Source organism: Felis catus, chromosome A2 (genome assembly GCF_018350175.1).
Source record: "Felis catus isolate Fca126 chromosome A2, F.catus_Fca126_mat1.0, whole genome shotgun sequence".
Classification (NCBI taxonomy): domain Eukaryota; kingdom Metazoa; phylum Chordata; class Mammalia; order Carnivora; family Felidae; genus Felis; species Felis catus.
Genome location: NC_058369.1, coordinates 4,436,883 through 4,451,944, shown reverse-complemented (window position 1 = coordinate 4,451,944; position 15,062 = coordinate 4,436,883). Strand labels below are relative to the sequence as shown.

The 15,062-nt window shown below is 52.8% G+C and overlaps 1 protein-coding gene across 5 annotated transcripts in view; it reads left to right on the top strand.

Moving 5' to 3' along the window:
• The window catches only part of RFX2 (regulatory factor X2), a 90,286-nt gene that overhangs the window by 27,362 nt on the left and 47,862 nt on the right, over positions 1-15,062 (top strand). Inside the window, exon 1 of one of the 5 annotated variants that reach the window (XM_011287614.4) lies at positions 6,269-6,381. The exons of the other annotated variants lie outside the window; for them this stretch is intronic. The gene's annotated coding sequence lies outside the window, so the exon portion shown is untranslated. Of the gene's footprint in view, positions 1-6,268; positions 6,382-15,062 lie in introns of those variants that run through there. 5 annotated transcript variants of the gene reach the window in all.

Sequence of the window (15,062 nt, the reverse complement as noted above, 5' to 3'; positions counted from 1 at the left end):
AAAAAAAAAATTTAAGCATGAAATTCAGGTCGCAAAACAGATTTGACTTCCGCAGAAGGCAATCGCGTCTTCATTATCCCAGGCAGTAGTAAGCTTTAGAGGGCTTTTTGATTCGACCCGACTTTTTTCTTTACTCCAACAGTTTCAAATTTCATTTGGACAGAAGTGTCTCAACTGTTTATCTTTTTAAAAATCCGGCTGAAGTAGTAGTAAATGCTTTTCAAGCGTAGTGATGGTCCAGATCGCCCAGCAGCTAGGCGACACCAGTCCCGAGACTTCCAGAAGCAAGGAGGATTGGAACCAATATGGGGCCTGGGAGGACAGGGGTGGGGGAGAGGCGGCCAGCGGAGGCCGCTCACTGTTACTTGTGTTACGTTTCAGAGGACTCCTCTCTGTCGCTCTTGCCACCTTTCAAGCAGAGCTAGAACATTCTATTCCAGTTTTTTCCAAAATTATCTTGTGCTCTGCTTTGGGAGCTGACTTAATACGGAGCCGGGAATGGAGACACCAAAAACAGAAGCGCACAAAGCCAGGCATTTGTGTCCGACAGAGCGAGCTGCCCCCTGGTCTCACGCCCCACGGTCCCGCCCCGCTGCACGCCAGCCCAGAGCGCCTGCTGAGAAAGACGAGGGCCCACCTCAAACCTTTATGAAATAGGAAACCATTTAAAATATTTTCAAGGTTTCATGGCACCTTCTTAATTAAAAAATTAAAATGTCCCCCCAGCCTTTTGATTAGAATGCCTTCTGAAAATGGAATCTGTTTCAGTGTATCGTCTTAGAATTAATTAGGGTTCGTTAAAAAAAAAAAAAAAACCTAACATATCTCCAAGACTTCTCTCTTTGGATTTAATTAGAAAAATGAGTTTAACACTTTTGTAAAAGGCTGTTTTGCTCCGTTCTGTCAGAGCACGCTGAGGTTTGCACTGGGGTTGAAACTTTCGCGGGGACAGACACAGAATGTGCTTTTGTCCTCGTAGGATTGGATGGCGGGGCCAGAGATGAGGTGGGAGGTGACGGGTTGGATAAACATTTCCAATTTTGCCTTTTGTTGCTTCATTTTCATTTCCTCAGAGACCCCTGGGTCCTGCCGAAGGGATGTCTGACTAGATTCTTGGTCCCGGGCCCCTAGAGGCGCAACTCCCAGGCCACTTGAAGCAACGAGAGGTCCTCCCAGCAGGGGACAGCGTGCCAGCCCAGTGCCGAGTGCATTGGTGGCCCCAGCCGGAGGACTCTGCGTTTGAAACTCCCACAGCAGGATTCCTGGCCGTACTTGTTTATCTTACGCTAAATTTCTTGGTAATCTTGCATACTTCCAGCATGACTTAGCAAGAAATACACTTTTGTTTTTCAACGTGATGCTGAGACTTTTTCTTAGTTAAGCTTGCATGTTTGTACGTTGACATGGCAGAAAAAGGAGCCGTATTAGAACTAGTCTCTAGCAATCGTTGGACCTGGAAAGATCGGACATTTTGGTGGATCTGGAAAGAGGTGCATGGTCATCATAAAGAAAGCAACAGAAAGAGCAAATCGCGTGTGGGGCGGAACACGGAGGATGGGTTCTGTGAGGCTGTTGAGGGGGACCCACAGGGTGGGGGGCAAGCGTGGGGTTGGCTCAGTCCGTCGTAACAATACCACGGACTGGCCGGCTTCTAAACCTCGGAAATCCAGTGTTCCCAGTTCTGAGTTCGGGTGCTGGCATGACCGGTGAGGGCCCTCTTGGGGGCAGCAGACTTCTCGCTGTGTCCTCACAGCCTGGAAGGGCTGAGGGAGCTCCCTGGGGCCTCTTTCATAAGGGCGCTCCACCCCCTCCCCAAGACCCCACCGCCCAACACCTTGAGCATTAGGTGTTGCCACGTATGAATTTGGGGGGGATGCAAACTTTCAGACCCCTGCATGGGCAGATGGAGCCCTGAAGCCTTGGGGCCCAGGGAGGCCATGTGGGGGCTCGTCCCTAGCTCCAGCTCACCCTTCTCAGCCCGGGCTCTGCCGGAGACTCTGGCGTGAGATCTGCAGACCTGAGTCATCTTGTGCGATGCCCAGCTCCCACCCCACGCTTCAAGCCTTCCACCTTGCTGAGGTTGGAGGCCTCCCAGCAGCCTTGCGGGGGCCAGCGCTCTGGCTGTCGGGGGCTTGAGTAGACTTGGAAGGGCCCTGGAATCGTCACAGAGGGACCCCACATCTGAGGGATGGCACTGGGGACTGGGAGCTCCTGAAGAGACTTGCGGATTTGGGATAACCCATTTATGACTTGGTGGTACCCCACCTCTCCCTGCGTCTGGGCGGAGGCCCTGTCCTGGGCTGGTGGACCAATGGCCACGTGCAAGTTCTGGCCAGCCCCTCCTCCCTTCTGCGGGATCTCTCCATCCCGTCTCACCTGTGTAACGGCACTCCGCCAGCAGTTCTCTCCACTCCCGCCCGCTGGGTCCTGCCCGTCCCTTCTTCCATTTCAGAAGCCCTCTCCCAAGCGGACTTCCCGTTTCCATGGCTACCTTCTTCCTCTCCTTTCCTTTCCAGCAGAGATGCCTCAAGGGCTGCCTGTGCCTGGGGTCTCCAGGTCCACGACTCTTGGTTTCTCTTGAATCCCCCAATCTCTGTGGACTTTGCCCACAGGGTTCCCCCGGAACTGCTCTGTCACATCACCATAATCCAGCGATCAGTTCTCAGCCCCCAATTCAACTAATGCTCAGGACGCTACTCGGTTTGCTGGATTTCCTCCTCTTTAGGATCGCTAAATGGTAGAGAGCCAAAGAGCCCAACCCTGGGCCTCTTCTCCGCCCTCTTTTGATGAGCTCAGCCAGGCTCCTGGCCTTAAGTAGGCATCTATACCCTGCTGGCTCCAGTCCTTGTCAGCAATACACTGCTGGCTCCAGTCCACATCCTTAGACGCTACGCACATCTGTACATCTGTATACTAAAACTCTGGCCCAGGGCATCTGGACACTGGTGACTCCAGCCTACCACTTGCCCCTCCGGCCCTCACTTATATATCTGTTGACCTTCTCAGCATTCCAGCTTGGGTGTCTAAGAGCCTCTCACCCACCTCACACCTTTAAAACTCAACTTCTGAGTGCTCCCCAGTCCTCGTGCTTCTCCCTCGGTTTTCCTGATCTCATCCTTTTCCCTGCCAAAAATCTTTGACGCAGTCTTAACTCCCTTCTGTCACACCCCACATCCAGCCCATCAGTAGATCCTATCGACTCCACCTCCCTTTATCCAGAGTCTGACTGCTTTGCACCCCTCCACCCTCATCACCCAGGCTCAGCCACGTCACCGTCTCTCACCTGGACCATCACACCACCCTCTTAGCTGCTCTGTCTCCTTGCATCCTTTTCCTTCTTTGCCTGTTCTCAACCCAGTAGCCAGAGGCACCTGGTTAAAACCAAGTCAGATCAGATCATTCCCTGGGCTAAAACCCTCTGATCACTTCTATTTCATCCTGAGCAGAAGCCGAAGCCTGTATGATTGTCTCTGTGGGCCTTTCCCCCTCTTCTTGTCTCCTGGTTTGCCCAGCTCAAGTCACCAGCCAGGTATGGCCTCATCTCAAGGCCTTTGCACTGGCTATTCCCTCCACAGGAATGCTCTTCCCCTAGATGGCTCAGCCCCTCACTTTTCTTGTTTCCTTAATGAGTCTTCTGGGGGAGGCATTCGGCAATCCTTTAAAAATTGCAACCCCATCTCACCCCACTGCTCCCTGCCTCCACTCCATTCCCACCCCCCACCTCTGGCATCTATCGCCATCTGATATATTGTAGATTTTCTTATTTTGTTTACTGTCTCTATCCTTCCCCACCCACCCCCACTACCTGGGGACAGAATATAAGTCCCAGAAGGGAAGGGAACTTTGTCTGTTTTGATTAGTGGGAAATGCCTGGCCCATGCCAGGCACTCAATAAATAGTTTGTATTGAGATCAATGAATAATGTACAGAGGACCCCCATGTCAATCCTCTTTCCAGAGATGGGGTTTGGGACCCTCACGGCTGTGTGTCAGAGCCTCCCTTCAGATGCAGAGCGCAGGCAGAATTGGCAGTGTCCCCTAGGCCTTGGGAGCAGTGACTCCCACACTTTCAGCTGCTGGTGGTCTCACTTCCAGGCTAGAGATCAGCGTTACTGCTTTGCCATGCGTTAATGGCCCAAATATCTGGCTTCAAACTTCCCATCTCCCTAGCACCCAGGTTCAGATTTTAACAGTGTGGAGTCTGCCTCCCCTTACTCTCAAGGAAACACTTTCATTCTGACTTGTTTATTCAAAGAGCGCCTCCTGTATGCTCTCTTAGGAAAAGAAGGTTGCTTTGCGTCAGTCATGTCTATCTCAAAGGCCAGGTTTCGCTGGAGGCCAAACCTCAGCTGGGAGCTGAAAATGTATACCTTAATCACGCACAAATCTATCAGTGCCGGGTGCCTTTATAACCTAAAATGTGGACCCACTGTGGCTACGGCCACATACTTCCTGTTCTGTCAGCATGTTTTAAGATTCTTGGCCATGCTCCCCCCTTAGAATAAGACCATCCCCTTAGAACTGTGCCCTCCCCTTGTAAGATGGGGTGCTATCCCCTTCCCTTCCAAGTTCCAAAGCCCAAATTCCTCTGGACAGAGCCAAGGCTGGATTGGCTTTGAGGTTAGCTTGGGTTTTTTTCTCGGTGGGTCAAGATTGGCCAAAGCTAGACACCTCCCTATCACTGCTCTCCGAGACTGTGTGTCCCTGTGCTTCCCAGGCCTGGCTTCCTCTTCCTCTTCCTCTTCCTCTTCCTCTTCCTGTTGCTGAGTGGGGCAGGAAGAGCAGGCACAGGGACACCAGATGCTGTCGGTTCCTTCCCGCAGAGTCCCGGGAGGCACTTCTAATGCTGAGTCAACAATTTGGTTTGCACTTATTTGTCTGTACATGACATTTTCAAAAGTCTTTTAAATTAGGTATCTACTCCTCTGTTCTTACATCTTTTTCAAATAGCTCAATCCCCAGTTAGTTTTAGTTTGTATAATCCCTGCCCAGAAAACCCATGTGCAGCTATGAATATCCCACATTGTTTGCTTGATGATAAATAAATTCTTTCCTCTTGGAGAAAAAGGCACTTTCTCCTCCCGGCACTGGGAAGGCTTGTAGACGTCTCTGCTCTGATGCTGACCGCGGGGAGATTGGTCCTTCTTGGGTTTTGTTATTTCAGAACAAATATGGTAAACTGTTTCCCCCTTGGTTACTATAGAGAAGAGATTATTTGCCTTTCTCTTAGGGCTTCTGAAAATAATAGATTACATATTTGGGAGGGTTTTTTTTTAGATCTGGTTAATGTGAGATAGAGGGGATTGCTCCAGGGATGACATTGTTTGGTTTGGGAAGTATTCTTGCGGTTGCCCAGCAACAGGCTCTTAGAGACAGGAGTGGACTGCGTTGTCCCTGGCAACCGTTGTTACTCAGCAAACAATGAGGGCCAGCAAACAGCGCCAGGACTGCGGACTCCAGGTTTTAATTGAACATCTGCATATATTTTTCTCTGATGAGATTATGTTTGAGTTTGATTTGCCACAACAGGTAGACCTGGGTCCCCCTGGGCTCTCCGTGGAAGAAAACGTGCTCTCGTTGTGACAGCTCATCCGGGGGGAAGAACCTTTAGCCATTTGAACATATCCTAGACTGCTCTCCACCAGAGGCTTGTTTCAGTCCCGAGTGGAATTTCTTTTTTGATCTAATTCCCCGTGTTTGTAAAATTATTGCCTGGCCAACCTACTTTTCAAGTGCTTTCCAGCCTGATGTTTTCCTTGCGGCTGCTGGAGAATATCAGAAAAGCCGGGACCTGAACCCAGTGGGTCACATGTGACAACATTCACATATAAGATTGGCTGGTGACGGACACTGGGCCCAGAGCCTTCTGGTTCTTTACTCTCCCTCGCGCTTCCCTTCCCGTTGAGAAGTTGGATACTCGGGTGACCCTCAGGCGAACGCGTATATTGCGCATATTGGGGAAGCAGATGTGTTCCCTCTAACTGGAGCGGAAAACCCTCACCCCGTGGAAAACCCTCACCCCGTGGAGAGGCCCTTTGCAGCCACCCCGTGGATTTTGATCAAAACAGTGTCACTCCCTACCTCCTCCTCAGTGAGCCAGAGATAGCGATTGTTTACCAGGGCTGGTTGCTTGGGTAAACATGCCCCTGCGCTTCATTCAAAGCCGGTGACACATTTCTTTCCCCCACTCTCGGCCCCGCCCTCCCCGCCCCGCCCCGCCCACCAGCCAGGGCTATAAACTGGGAACTGTCAGTCAGCGCAGGCTCTCGGTGGGGGCTCGGTCCTGCCTTGTTCATCTCGAGCGCAGTCTAAGGCAGCAGCAACCGCAGAAGTGCAGCCTGTATCAGAGCACAGCGCCCGCGGTCAGTCAGACAGCTCCGTGGTGAGATTCGCTTTAGTTGTACGGATCGGTTGGTTTACGGGCAGCTCGCTCTGTAGCTGAATGCCCCGAGAAGTGTCCCTTGCACTTTTCGCCAGCACCCCGGCTAGTGTCTCGGGACAATGGGAAGTATGTGAACAAGCTTCCGACTTAGTCTTGCAGCCAAAACTTGCAATGGGATGTCATTTGCGTTCTAGAACAAATAAAAGCGAGCTGTGAGTATCTATACAAGGCAAGCTTGTTAGCCACCAGCCCTGTTAGATGCAATCATTAAGATTCCCGTGACAGCAAGCGTTACTGGAATCAAAATGAGTAAGTTCTGACTTACACTAAGATGCCCCAAAAGATTAATCAGAATACAAGATTCTTCCTGTAACCTGTTAACAGCAGGATCGCGGGAGAGGAGTTTGTGCTGAGGAGGTCAGTCCTTCCACAGAAATGCTACTGTGCATTCCAGAAAATTGGCAAGTGCTTTGTCAGGAATTGTCGCCTCGCTTAAAAACTTCCTATTAAATGGATCATTTAAAAAACTTCCCCACGGAGATACCCCCCCCCCCACGTGAGGACTTGCAGCTTGGGCAAAGCGCTTAACATCTTCGGGTCCCTTCATCCTGCGGGCAGAGGAGCAGGGCTGGCTGATTCGTACGGGTCCCTCCAGTGCTGGCCTGTTACAGGGGAAGTTCCTGATGTTCAGCTCGGCCGTTTGTCTGCTTTCGAAACTCCGGAGTGAGGGGTGACCCCGAGAGGAGTCGGGGTCACTTGGAAAGGTCCCGGGTGTGATGCTGGCAGCAGGAGAAAAGCCAGCCTCTCCTTTGCCTGAGTCAGTCGTGGAGGTACCGCCCGACGCTCGGGCCTATTGGCCATTTCCAGGAACAGGAAGTGCCCCTGTCACTGGGCAGCACCCTCCTGTGCGGGGTGGGGTCAGTCGGGCAGATGTCCTGGAGCAGGGAGCCCCCGGCTAGCCCCTGGTCGGCCTGCCTTGCTCCTCCTCTCCCAGGCTGTCGGGGGCGCTCTAAAAGCCTTGTTTTCTTAAGGACGGCCTCGTCCGGGAACCAAACATGCACAACTGGGAGACAGGTCTCCCAGACCTCCCCAGAAAGCAGAACCGAGGGCAGTGAGCATAGAGAATGGCTTGGTTAGTCTAGAAGTACCAGGTTCAGCGAGGCCGTGGCGTCAGACCAGTAGTTCTCAAAGGGGGCCACGCTGACCTTCAGGGAACACCACTGGGTGGTGTCATTTGGGGTTGTGATGAGGAGGGGAGGCCCCTGGCATGGAGTGCGTGGGGCCGGGGATGCTGTCCCACCCCCCGCAGTGCCTGGGATGCCCCACAGAGAACAACGTAGCCCCAAACGTCTGCAGTGGGGAGGGGGGAGATGGTGGTTCAGAGAAGCGCCCCTCAAACTTTCATGCACGTACAAATCTCCCGGGAATTGGGTTGAAATGCAGGTTATAGTTTATGAGCAGTTCCAGAAAAGGCAGAGCAGTGCCTCTCACCCCCTGCTGACTAGTCCCCTAGGGGACACTTAGTTTCCACAGCTGGGGGTGCTCCTGGTTTGGAGTGGGTGGGAGCCAGGATGCTGCTCAGCCTACCCCCCTCCCCGCCCCCACACACAGGGCCCCAGACAGCCCCCCCGCAGCCAAAACTGATCCAGCCCCAGTGGCCACGGCACCGAGGCCAGGGAGCCCTGCTCTAGATGGGGGGGGGGGGGCGGGGGGGGCGGGGGTGACGGACGGCGGGTGTTCATCCCTGTGCATGGTGCTGCTTGGGTCCATTCGGAAGCGGCTCCCTGTGACCCAGCAGTCCTGTTCTAGCGGTCACGGGTGGGTGGACTTTGAGGGCCGCGGCGCTCTCTAGCCTCAGCCCTGCTTTCCGGGGCCGCATCAGTCCCATCCTGGCAGGTGTCATCGCCCCTGTCCTCACAATCGCTGTGGTGCTCACGGGGACGCCAGTCCCAGCCTCCAGTGGACCCTCACACCAGAATGGCCCCCACCCACCTCGTCCCTGCCAGTCGGGACCTCTGCAGCCACACTGGCCACCTGCAGAGCCGTATATTTGGTGGAGGCAGCACAGTGGCCAGCACCCAGGCCCACGGGCTCGGAACCTGGCACATTGAATGCCGTTGGGATTGAACTGGGGGTGCCGAGGGGTCGGGTAACCATCCCATTCAGACCATAGAGGAGGCCTCGCTTTCTCCAGAGAGCGCCAGCCAAAGTGGGTACAAAGCAGAGGGCAGGATGGGGAGGGCTGCAGAAGACGAAGCCCAAGTGGATAGGCCGTAGTGTCTAGGTGAACCCGTGAGGCTGGGAGAGGGCCGAGGGGTCGCGGAAAACAAGGTGGCAGCGGGGCCACGGGGCATGGGATGTGCCCAGCTGGGCAGGGGCCCCCGGCGTGCTCCCCACTACGATACCACTCCGCTTTCTGGTTGCTTTGTGGGAAAAGACGGAGGGGACGGTGGCATCGGAGTCATTATTGACAAGTCCCTCCCAGTGACTGAGTGGCAGGAAGAGCCGCTTCTTGACTTGAGCCAGACAGAAAGGGCCAAACGTACATGTCCAGCTTGGACCCGTGTCGTTCGTCCACATGAATCATTTCAGCTGATCCCAGCTCCAGCCAGTGACATAAGCTCAATTACGTAGACACCTGTAGAGCAGAAAACTGAGCTCATGATATTTTTCCGAGTTCTGTTTGCCGCGGGGCGGAGGAACGATTTACAGGGGAAGGAGACGGCCTCTGCAGCACAGACAGTGGGAGCCTCGGGGGCCTTTACAGACCAAGTGCGCCTCCTTTGCCGAAAGGAGGAAGACCCGGTTCGAACCCAGCTCTGCCTCTTCAGGCTGTGTGGCCTCGAGCTCTCGCTTGACCTCTCTGAGCCTCTATTTGTCCCTTGTTGTTTCTAAAACGAGGATGATAATGGAGTAGCTTCCCGAAGAGTTAAGTAAGATCACACTTGGCCCAGAGTCTGGGGTACAGTTAGGCCGAACCGCATTGCTGGCCGCTGCCGATGCAGGTGTCTTTGGGGTCCTCACCCTTCTCCCTTTCCACTAGGTTGTATTCTATTTATCAGGCACCGACTGGGGGCCAAGCTCGGGACGGGCACGCCTCATGCATCATTGCACCTCATCCGCCCGACCCCTTTCTCAGATAAAGAAACTGAGGCCACAGCGAATGACGGAACTAAGATCCGAACTCCTCTGTGAGAGTCCACACGGCGGGTCAGCCACCTCAGTGTTTGCTAAGAAGTTGTGCCTGCCTTACGTCTGCGATGACGGCTGCTGGGTCTTTTCCGTGACAGAGCTGAGACCCTATGGCGGGCTGGGAAGCGGGAAGCGAGCCAGGTGTCTGTTCCCGGGATGCGCTCACGGAGCGGGGCTCTCGGACCAGCTCTGAGCAGACAGTCTTCATGTCAGAAGGTCTGGAGCATCCAGGGCAGGCTGGGCCGCCTCGTGAGTGTGAACCGCGCCTGGAACCACGTGACGCTCGATGCTCAACCTTCTCGAGGACCACAGACCCTTGGCATCAGAACGTGACAGACGCCGCCCCACCCCTCAGTGGTCAGACTCTTGGTAGCCCTTGATTTCGGACCGGCAGTGTTGCCCTGGAGGCAGACCCAGAACTTCCAGTGTGCAAGGAGGAGGAGGCCGGGATTGCACCAGGTCCCTGGGAGGCGGGCGGTCCGGTCCGCGCTGGAGACATCGTTCGACGTGGCCCCGAGGCCTGGGGACATGCCTGCTGACCTGAACTAGTCCAGTGGCTTAGGAGGCAGAGAGGAAGCGGCAAGTCTGAGGAAAAGAAGTGGTTGGAAACCAAGTCTGGTGGCGCTCAAGGGATTATGAACGAGCGGCGGAATTGGGCTGCCCGCCAAAAGCGTATTTCCTGGGTGAAGATGCCCGTGAGGGCTGGGTGGTTTTTAATTCACGTGCCCCCTAAACCCATGACGTTGTAAACGGCAACCAAAGTCAGACTGCATGTGAGTTGACGTAACCATACCTTAGTTTGGACAATTTGTTTTTTTGAGAGAGAGAGTGAGTGGGGGAGGGACAGAGAGAGAGGGAGACAGAGGATCCGAAACAGGTTCCATGCCAAGAGCAGCAAGCCCGAGGTGGGGCTCGAACTTGTGAACTGTGAGATCATGGCCTGAGCCGAAGTCGGACACAACCAACTGAGCCACCAGGCGCCCCCAAAATTTTAAACTAGTTGCCAAATCGTGTCCTTTAGGGAGGAACGTAAGTGGGTGTTGCCCCGTTGCGATGGGGGGCGGGGGGGAAGGCCGCTGTCCTTTGTGATGAGAGTAGCCTGTCCCACCCGTTGCGTCCCGCCTGGAGCCCTTCAGACGGCCAACTTGCAGGGCTCGGGCCCGCTCCCCTGCTGGACGGCGAGGGAACGTTTGGCTGCTGTGAAGAAAACAGGAACAGAAGCCCAGTTCTTACCAACAGAAAAAGGAATTTGAATTCTGTCGATACTTCATTCCAGAGAAACTCGGAGCCAGCTCCGACCCTTCAGAGTCGGCTGCTGCAGAAGAAAAAAACGAAAAATTGAGGAACGACGGGGCGTCCGAAGGGTTTAGGCAAAGAAGGAATAATGGGGCACCCTTGCTGGCAGTTGAGACTGGATACCCCCCAGAAACGGGGGAAGCCTCCGCAGGGCCCACGTTTCTGCCTCCAGTTCTGCCTCCCGTTGGGCAGAATTGCAGTTACTTTGTGTCCGGGTCACTGCAGCGTCCTCCTCTGTTGTCCTTCCTGTTGGTCACTGTCTACATGTGCCTTCTACCCAAGGGCCGTCTGTCCAACTCCTTTCTCGGACACTGCACTTCACTTAGAGCGATGGCTCTCCTTCGGCCGCCATCGTTCCCCCAGGGGACGGTCGCCAGTGTCTGGAGACTCAGGGCCGAGGGAGGGTGTTCCCGGCGTGTGGTGGGAGGGGCCAGGGATGCTGGTCAGCACCCCACAGAGCCCGGGACAGCCCCCCACGGAGAAACGGGCTGATGTCTGCAGTGCCCAGGCTGGGAGCCCTGCTTTAGTGCCCACTGGGTGGGTGCCTCGGCGGGGATCCGAGAGCGAGAAAGGATGTGTTAACGAGTACACTTTTCAGCAAGGAGATGGACATTTAGATCTCCAAGTGCACAAGCCTTTTCCGGGTGCCTGGAGCTGAGCAGGGCTATCCCGACGCCAGCAGGGATAGTTGGGACAGAATCTAAAGTGGGCATCGCTGGCTCCTTAGACCTCGCGCCCACACTGAAGGAGGTCCAAGAGAAGCAAATGGACATGGTTTTTCTGGCCACCGAGATGACACTCGGAATGTCAAACGGGCATCAGGGCAGAAGCCGGGCTGGAAACAACGGTACTCTCTGAGGGCGTTCTGGACTTGTTGCTTCTTGTTCACGGGAAAATAGGAATTGCTTTCTCGGGGGCAAGGGGACCCTGGTGCCACCAGTACCAGGGACCAGGAGAGCATGAACTGAGAGCTTTGAGGAGGCCACGGGTCTCTCCCCACAGGAAGAGGGAAAGGCCCTGTGTCTCCCCAGAGCGGAAGTTAACCGGCCAATCAGAACGAAGGTAGCTAAAAGCACCATTCTTGCTCCCCCGCCCCCCCGCCCCCGTTCCTGCAGAGATGACAAGATGTTTTCTAAATACCGATCCGACCTATGTAAGGCAGGCGACCCCTCTGCTCCGCACACGGAGCAACAGGAATAGAAAGGAGATTGCTTCAGGTTGTGGTGAGTCAGCGCCCGCCCGGCCAGGAGCAGGGCCCAGAACTGCCCTCAGCTCTTTCTGCGTTTCCTTTCCTGTCATTACTGGTTACTAGGTAACCGGAGTATTTTCCTGTAAACAGAAGCCTCTTCCCTTTGTGCCCAGGGCAGATCCATTCATCGGGCAGGCGTGATCCAGGCTGCTGCCCGCCGGTCCCCCCGCTGCCCCTCACTTACACTCGGGAAACCCGGGCAGAGGCTCCCCCTGCCGAGTGTCGCCGGCAGGGCCCCCAGGTCGGATGAGCCTTCTCAGGCCTGAGCCGCAGAGGGGGGCAGTCGCACCAAGGAGGCTGTTCTTGCCCACTTCCTTCCCCAAGTGTGTCTTCATCAGGGACCAGGTGGCCAACGAAACCTGCTTGGCTTAAAACAACACACTGGGCGCGATTCTGAGCCAACCTCACAGGCTGGGCAATGGCTCGCATTCGAGGCCTCTCTCCTCTTGACTGACCATCTTGAGGCCCCCAGAGCCCAGTCGAAAGTGGCCACAGATGAAGGGAGTCAGAGGAAGAATGCTCAGGCCCCCGCCTTGGGCAGGGTTCTCCTGTTTAGGGGAGCAGGCCAACGAAGCTGAGGGAGCAAGCGGGGAGTCAGACAGACTGATTCCCAGTTCCCGTTGCAAGTTCAAGTTCAGAGCAGAAGCACAGACCCACACTCTTCCCTACCAGAGCGTGTCCAGGGGTCGAGGGTGACTGCCATCACTCAGGAGCCTGACCAGCTGCGCGGAGAAGGCGAAAAGCAGAATTTAGGGATTCCCCGACCTCACATCCTTTGTGGTTGGTGCCCTTGTCCCTGGGGCCAGCCCTCCCCCTTCCCCTGCTGGTCCCTGTTCTGCCGGGTGGAGGGGTCACTCACATCCAGCCTCACACCTTCTAGAAGGACTCCCCGATCCCCTGCCCTCATCTCCAAGGGCTGCTCGCATGGCAAGCCGGCACATGCAGAGAAAGGCGGTGACAAAATGTGCCCGCACATACCCTTTTGGACTGACGGCTAATTGCCGGGTGGGTTTTTATTTAACCTTTTATCACGGAAAACTCAAACATGTACAAATCAGCACACGGTATAATGAGCCCAGTGCAGCTGTCACTGGGCTGTACAGGTGTCATCATTCTGCCACTCTCATGCCACTTATTCCTGCCCACCCCCAACCTCCACTCCGTTACTATATTTTTACAGGGTTTTCTGGGTTAAAATTTACATACTGTAAATGCACGAATCTTGACTGTCACCTCTTGACAAATGAGTGTTCCATGTAATGCATACCCTGTTTTCATGGAGAATGTGTCCACCCACCTCCCCGGAAAGTTCCTGCCTGTCCCTTGCCCATCAGTTCCTGCCCCCTACACTGATCTGATTTTGTTGTTTTTTTAATATTTATGTATTTTTGAGAGACAGAGCGTGAACTGGGGAGGGGCAGAGAGAGAGGGAGACACAGAATCGGAAGCAGGCTCCAGGCTCCGAGCTGTCAGCACAGAGCCTGACGCGGGGCCCGAACCCACGAACCGCGAGATCATGACCTGAGCCGAAGTCAGATGCTTAACCGTCTGAGCCCCCCAGGGATCCCTGATTTTTTTTTTTGTTTGTTTTTTAAAAAAAACCTTAGATTAGTTTTGTCTGTTCTACATCATGTACTCTTGGATACAGCTTCCTTCGCTCAGCATAATGACTTTGAAATTCACCCAGGGGTTGTATATATATTTCAGAGTTCATCCTCTTAGATTAATCAGTAATATCTCAGCAGTGTTCCCCTGTTAGCTTTTAGCTGCATCTTCTGTATTTTTTTTTAAGTAGTTGCTTTAGGGATTACAATCTGCATCTTTAATCTAGCACAGCCTACAGTTTCTCATTCATTCTCCCGATGACGGACATTTGGGTTATTTCACTTTGGGGCTATTGTGAATAAAATTGCTGTGAGCTTGTGTATATGGGGTTTCGTGTAGACATGTTTCCATATTTCCTGGATGAACACCTCGGAGATGCATTCTGGGCTAAAGGGTGGGTTTAACTTTCTAGAAAACTGTCAAACCTTTTTTCCAACATGGTTGTATCATTTTACATTTCCACACGTGTGTGAGAGTTACGATTACTCCCTGTGGTCACAACACTGGTTGTTGTCAGATTTTATTTTAGCCATTCTAGTGAGTGTTTAGTGGTATCTCATTGTGGTTCTAATCTGCATTTCCCTGGTGACTAACAATGTTGAGCATTATTTCATATACTTGTTGGGGATCTGGATATCTTTGTCAAGTGCCTGTTAAAGTCTTTTGCCCATTAGATTGTCTTCTTATTATTGAATTATTGGAGCTTTTTACATATTATAAATAAAAGCCCTTTGTCAGTTACTTGTTTTGCAAATATTTTCTCCCAGACTGTGGCTTACTGATTTGTGTTGTTGAAGTCTTTTAATGAACAGAAGTTTTAAAATTTTCACAAATCTAATTTATTGAGTTTTTCAGTCATACTTATTACTTTCTGCATTCTGTCTAAAAAAATTTTGCCTATGCCCTTATGTTTTCTCTCAGAAGTTGTATAGTTTTGACTTCTTTGTGTAAGTCTGTGATCTAATTTAAAATCACTTTTGTGTGAGGTATTGGACAGGGATCGAAGTTCGCTTGTTTTATTCTTCCCATATGGATATATAATTTGCTTAAACAATTTTCCTTTCTCTGTTGAATTGCTTTGTCACCTTTGTCAAAAATCATTTGAGGAGGGAAGGAGCTGGGGCTTCATTAGGGGGAAAAAATTGAAAATGTAAGTATGGGTTGTTAGTTTCATATTGCTGGATTTGATTTATAATATTTTGTATGATTTTTCTATATGTGTTCATGAGAGATATTGATCTAAATACTTCTCTTATAACGTCTTTATTAAGTTTTGGTATCAGGTTTTTTTTTTAATTTTATTTAAATTCATGTTAGTTAACATAGTGTAGTATCAGTT